At 49.1% G+C, this 6,000-nt stretch overlaps 2 pseudogenes; one reads left to right on the top strand and one right to left on the bottom strand.

Moving 5' to 3' along the window:
* Positions 1-381: 381 nt before the first annotated feature.
* LOC137325830 (U2 spliceosomal RNA) lies at positions 382-553 on the bottom strand (annotated as a pseudogene).
* A 3,663-nt stretch (positions 554-4,216) lies between these two features.
* Positions 4,217-4,440, top strand: LOC137325959 (U2 spliceosomal RNA; annotated as a pseudogene).
* The last annotated feature ends 1,560 nt before the right edge of the window (positions 4,441-6,000 follow it).

Consider the following 6,000-nt stretch of genomic DNA (forward strand, 5'->3'; position numbering starts at 1 on the left):
CTGGTGCAGATTAATTGGCACCATCAAAGAAAGTCTCCTTTCCTGAGCGCGATGCTCCACCCTCACCACCACCGCCTTTTCCTCTCCTTGACAGACAGACAGAGAGTTCAGGAGCACGCACACTTTAATCTCGCAGTTTTCACTTGTACGCACAAAGACACGCAGACCCTGCTCGTTTAAAGTCAACGACGTCAAGGTATTTTGCAGTTTGAATTATATCGCTGCGAGGGAGCGAGGGGCACTCAGCCCAGGAGAAGAAAAGAATAGCAATGAGCTGAGAAAGTAAGTGCAATATATCAGCTTTATTCTGAGTAATAATCCATACACACGTAGAGAGACACTGGGAAAGAGCTGTTTTTTCCTTTTGAATATCTCCCCAGAGGGAGGTGCACTGTTCCCAGAGACACTGCAATACTGGGTCGATGCGTGGAGTGGACGGAGCAAGCCCCTATTCCATCTCCCTGTTCCAAAAATCAATTTAATATATGGTCCCCAGATAGGGGACGTATCAGATATTAAACTGATAAGAACAGATTTTTTTTTCCAAAAATATACTTTATTCATAAAATTTGCAGCAATACATATAAAACAGTTGTCATATCACTTTCCAAACGTACACAATACAGATTATACAATTTGCAGGTTACGTCAAGTACAGTTCAATGAACACATTGGACATAATTACAGTTCATGACACTCTCGGGTGTCTCATTGCATCATACTCAACACAGATTATTGCTTGCAGATTCATTTCAGATTCATTGCAGGTATATTACAGCAATTTGAATTTTACATTCTGCCCGAGGGGGTTTTTCCCTGATTGCAGCCCCTCGGTTTACAATGGCGGGAAGGCTCTAAACGGTTGCCTTTCCCCACAGGGCCTTTGCGGCGGCCGCACCCATCCTCAGTGCGTCCCTCAGCACGTAGTCCTGGACCTTGGAATGTGCCAGTCTGCAACACTCGGTCGAGGACAGCTCCTTGTGCTGGAAGACCAGCAAGTTTCGGGCAGACCAAAGGGCGTCTTTCACCGAGTTGATGGTCTTCCAGCAGCAGCTGATGTCCGTCTCAGTGTGCGTCCCAAGGAACAGCCCGTAGAGCACAGAAACCTGTGTTACGGAACTGCTCGGGACGAACCTGGACAGATACCACTGCATCTCTCTCCAGCCCCTCTTTGCAAAGGCACATTCCAGAAGGAGATGGGTGACGGTCTCGTCTCCACCGCAGCCTCCTCTGGGACAGCGCGCGGTGGCGCTGAGTCCGGGAGTGCATGAAGGATCTGACGGGAAGGGCCCTTCTCACCACCAGTCAAGCTAGGTCTTGGTGCTTGTTTGAAAGCTCTGGCGATGAGGCGTTCTGCCAAATGACATTGACAGTCTGCTCGGGGAACCAACCGACAGGATCCACCATCTCCTTTTCCCACAGGGTCTCGAGGACGTTCCGTGCGGACCACTTGCTGATCGCCTTGTGGTCAAAGGTGTTTTCCTGCACAAACCTTTCCACGCAGGACAGGTGGGGCGGAACGGTCCAACTGGACGGAGCGTTCCGTGGCAGCGTGGCCAGGCCCATCCTTCTCAACACCGGGGACAGGTAGAACCTCAGCACGTAGTGACACTTTGTGTTTGCGTACTGAGGGTCTATGCACAGCTTGATGCAGCCGCACACAAAGGTGGCCATCAGGATGAGGGCCACGTTGGGCACGCCTTTCCCCCCTTTCTCTGGAGATTTGTACATCGTGACCCTGCGAACACGGTCCATTTTTGATCTCCAGACAAAGTGGAAGATGGCTCGGGTGACTGTTGCGGCGCAGGAGCGAGGTATGGGCCAGACCTGCGCCACGTACAGCAACACCGAGAGCACCTCGCACCTGATGACCAGGTTCTTGCCCACGATCGAGAGGGATCTAGAGTCATAGAAGTTTACAACATGGAAACAGGCCCTTCGGCCCAACATGTCCATGTCGCCCAGTTGATACCACTAAGCTAGTCCCAAATGCCTGCACTTGGCCCATATCCCTCTCTACCCATCTTACCCATGTAACTGTCCAAATGCGTTTTAAAAGACAAAATTGTACCCGCCTCTACTACTGCCTCTGGCAGCTCGTTCCAGACACTCACCACCCTTTGAGTGAAAAAATTGCCCCTCTGGACCTTTTTGTATCTCTCCCCTCTCACCTTAAATCTATGTCCCCTCGTTATAGACTCCCCTACCTTTGGGAAAAGATTTTGACTATCTACCTTATCTATGCCCCTCATTATTTTATAGACTTCTATAAGATCACCCCTTAACCTCCTACTCTCCAGGGAAAAAAGTCCCAGTCTATCCAACCTCTCCCTATAAGTCAAACCATCAAGTCTCGGTAGCATCCTAGTAAATCTTTTCTGCACTCTTTCTAGTTTAATAATATCCTTTCTATAATAGGGTGACCAGAACTGTACACAGTATTCCAAGTGTGGCCTTACTAATGTCCTGTACAACTTCAACAAAACATCCCAACTCCTGTATTCAATGTTCTGACCAATGAAACCAAGCATGCCAAATGCCTTCTTCACCACCCTATCCACCTGTGACTCCACTTTCAAGGAGCTATGAACCTGTACTCCTAGATCTCTTTGTTCTATAACTCTCCCCAACGCCCTACCATTAACGGAGTAGGTCCTGGCCCGATTCGATCTACCTTCCTTGACCCTAGCATCAGGGAGGCAACATACCATCCTGGAGTCACGATTGCGGCCGCAGAAACGCCTATCTGTTCCCCTTACAATTGGATCCCCTATCACTATAGCCCTGCCACTCTTCTTCCTCCCCTCCTGTGCAGCAGAGCCACCCGTGGTGCCACGAAATTGGCTCTTGCTGCTTTCCCCTGATAAGCCATCTCCCCCAACAGTATCCAAAGCTGTATATCTGTTTGAGAGGGAGATGGCCCCAGGGGACTCCTGCTCTACCTGCCTAGTCCTTTTATTCTGCCTGGCGGTCACCCATTTCCTTTCTGCCTGCGTAATCTTTACCTGCGGTGTGACCACCTCACTGATCGTGCTATCCACAATAGTCTCAGCATCATGGATGCTCCACAGTGAATCCACCCGCAGCTCCAGCTCCGAAATGCGGTTAGCCAGTAGCTGCAGCTGGACACACTTCCTGCACACATGGTCGCCAGGGACCCTGGTAGTGTCCATGGCTTCCCGTATGGGGCAGGAGGAACATATCACGGGTGCGAGCTGTGCTGCCATAACTTGCCTTAGATTTACACTGCGTTCACCTCTCAGACTCTCCTCCCGCTCTCTGTCTCCTTTTACACTGTGCTCACCTCTCGGACTCTCCTGCCTCACCTGTGACGTTGCACAGTAGTTTTCTCTTGTTGCAGGTCTGCTGCTGCTTTTATTCCCCACTCTCAGTCTTCTGCTGCTCAGGTCCGCCGCCGCTCTGCGGAAAAAGTTAGGAAAAGCAAGACAAAGCAGCACCTCCTTCCCCCACTTCACCAAACTCCCACACTCACCAAACTCTCAGCTGTCTCACTCGGTGCTCTGTTGTACTCAGTTTTTATTTCCCATTTCCACCCAGCCAGCCAGCCAAGCCGGCATCTGCAGTATTTTCTTTTGATTGGTCTTGCCTGCTGTGGAACGAATGTTTAAACACAAGCTGCTGATTGTCAGCACCTCACCTCTTTCTCAATTGGCCTGTTGTAATCTCACTCAGACACGTCACATCACGTCACTAGTTTTCTCTAAAGAGGTTTCCTTCCACGGCAGTTAGTTAGTGACTGAGACTGACTGACGGAGGTCCGTTGAGACACAACCCTCTCCCATCTGATTGGTGGACTACTGGCAAATTTACAAATCTCTCAAGCAATCCGAGCGAGAAAGGTAAAAACGGCAACTTCTTTAAGCCGATCCACTGTTGCAATTAGAAATGGTGGCAAAATTGTGCCGAGAGCGGGAGAGAACGGCAGTGGTTCTAGACTGCTTTAGACACATTCAGCCAGAGTCAAAGGAGGGAGGGCAGACAGGACCCAAGATCAATTCACATCGAGCGCGTTATCGCTTCTCGGCCTTTTGGCTAAGATCAAGTGGTCAAGTGGGGGAAGGCAACCATTTGGAGCCTTCCTGCCATTGTATGCCGGGGGGATGCAGTCAGGGAGAAATCCCCTCGGGCAGAGTGTAGAGCTTTGGCTTGTAGAGCTTTGGCTTGATGTAATGTCACTGCAAGGAATCTGGAATGAATCTGTAAGGCAATAAGGCACCCCAGAGTGTCAGAAAAAAAAAAAAAAAAAAAAAAAAAAAAAAAAAAAAATCTGTTCTTATCAGTTTAATATCTGATACGTCCCCTATCTGGGGACCATATATTAAATTGATTTTTGGAACAGGGAGATGGAACAGGGGCTTGCTCCGTCCACTCCACGCATCGACCCAGTATTGCAGTGTCTCTGGGAACGGTGCACCTCCCTGTGGGGAGATATTCAAAAGGAAAAAACAGCTCTTTCCCAGTGTCTCTCTACGTGTGTATGGATTATTACTCAGAATAAAGCTGATATATTGCACTTACTTTCTCAGCTCATTGCTATTCTTTTCTTCTCCTGGGCTGAGTGCCCCTCGCTCCCTCGCAGCGATATAATTCAAACTGCAAAATACCTTGACGTCGTTGACTTTAAACGAGCAGGGTCTGCGTGTCTTTGTGCGTACAAATGAAAACTGCGAGATTAAAGTGTGCGTGCTCCTGAACTCTCTGTCTGTCTGTCAAGGAGAGGAAAAGGCGGTGGTGGTGAGGGTGGAGCATCGCGCTCAGGAAAGGAGACTTTCTTTGATGCTGCCAATTAATCTGCACCAGAAAGTCATCCCCCCGACCGGGATTCGAACCCAGGTCTCAACGAGTTTGAAAGGTTGCGTCCTGTAAGAATTCTGGGAATTCCTCCTCTTCCGAGTTTGGAAAACTTTGGCCATTGACCAAAATCCTAAGATGGAAGGATAGGTGAGACGTCACCAGTCTCTGTTTCAATGCAAAACCTACAGCAGGTGGTCAATGATCAGCACTAATTCGAGAGGCAGTCGGTCATTGAGAGAGGCAACTGCTCCAGACATGGCGGAGCCATGCCTCGGTTCTGATGCAAAACCAATCGACAGCGAGGACGTGGGGTGAAAAGGGAGCCTTGTGTGGCAAGTGCTCGACGATCGGAATGAATTCGAAGAACAATGGCCCATCGAGAGAAGCAATTGCAACATGATGAGAGACCATCAAAAGCCATTAAAGACTCTTAACAACTTTGTAAGAACTGTTAAACAGACATGGAGCGCCTCATTTAACAACGAAAACTATTGTAAGAGAGGAGTATATAAGTGGAAGCTCGAAACCCCTCTCTCTCTTGTTTGCTCTCTTGCTTTTGGTCTCTTGTTTTTTGCGCTTGTTTGCTGTCTCTGGTTCTTGCTCTCTTGCTTCTTTGCTCTTATCTCTTTTCCAGCTCTTTCTCTCTCTCTCTTAGTTCCTGCTCGCTCTTTTTTTTTCACCCGAGCTCTCCAGGGAGGAGAGCAGCTTCCAACGAAACCAATGTGAGAGAACCGGTCAGCCAGACCGAAGAGTGTAAAGGAATGGTGAGCCCCAACCATACGTGTGTGTGTGTGATAGGTGTCTCCAGGGTCCCCACCAGCCTCTTAGTTTAGCGGGATAAGGTACTGTAGTGGGTGTGTGTAACTCAATGTACTGTGCAGGACCGTTTTTATCGTTATTTTCTTCGTGTTGATGGAATAATAAAAGCAACATTCCAATTAAATTCAAACACCGAGTTTGTGTGTTCTCTGTGCCATTCGGCTATGTGATCCATCACCGGGTGCGTTAGCATAAGTCCTGTCTTCCTGAACTCCCGGTCCGTGAGGTATAAGTGTTCCTTGGCTAGACCGGGGACCAGATATCTGCACCGATCAATAGGGTGAGAACAACCCCAAAGCACCCTACAGTCCTAACCACTAGACCACCAGGGGAGCTGCCTCAACCTCCCTGAGGAACCTGGACATG

This window comes from Heptranchias perlo, chromosome 9 (genome assembly GCF_035084215.1).
Source record: "Heptranchias perlo isolate sHepPer1 chromosome 9, sHepPer1.hap1, whole genome shotgun sequence".
NCBI lineage: Eukaryota > Metazoa > Chordata > Chondrichthyes > Hexanchiformes > Hexanchidae > Heptranchias > Heptranchias perlo.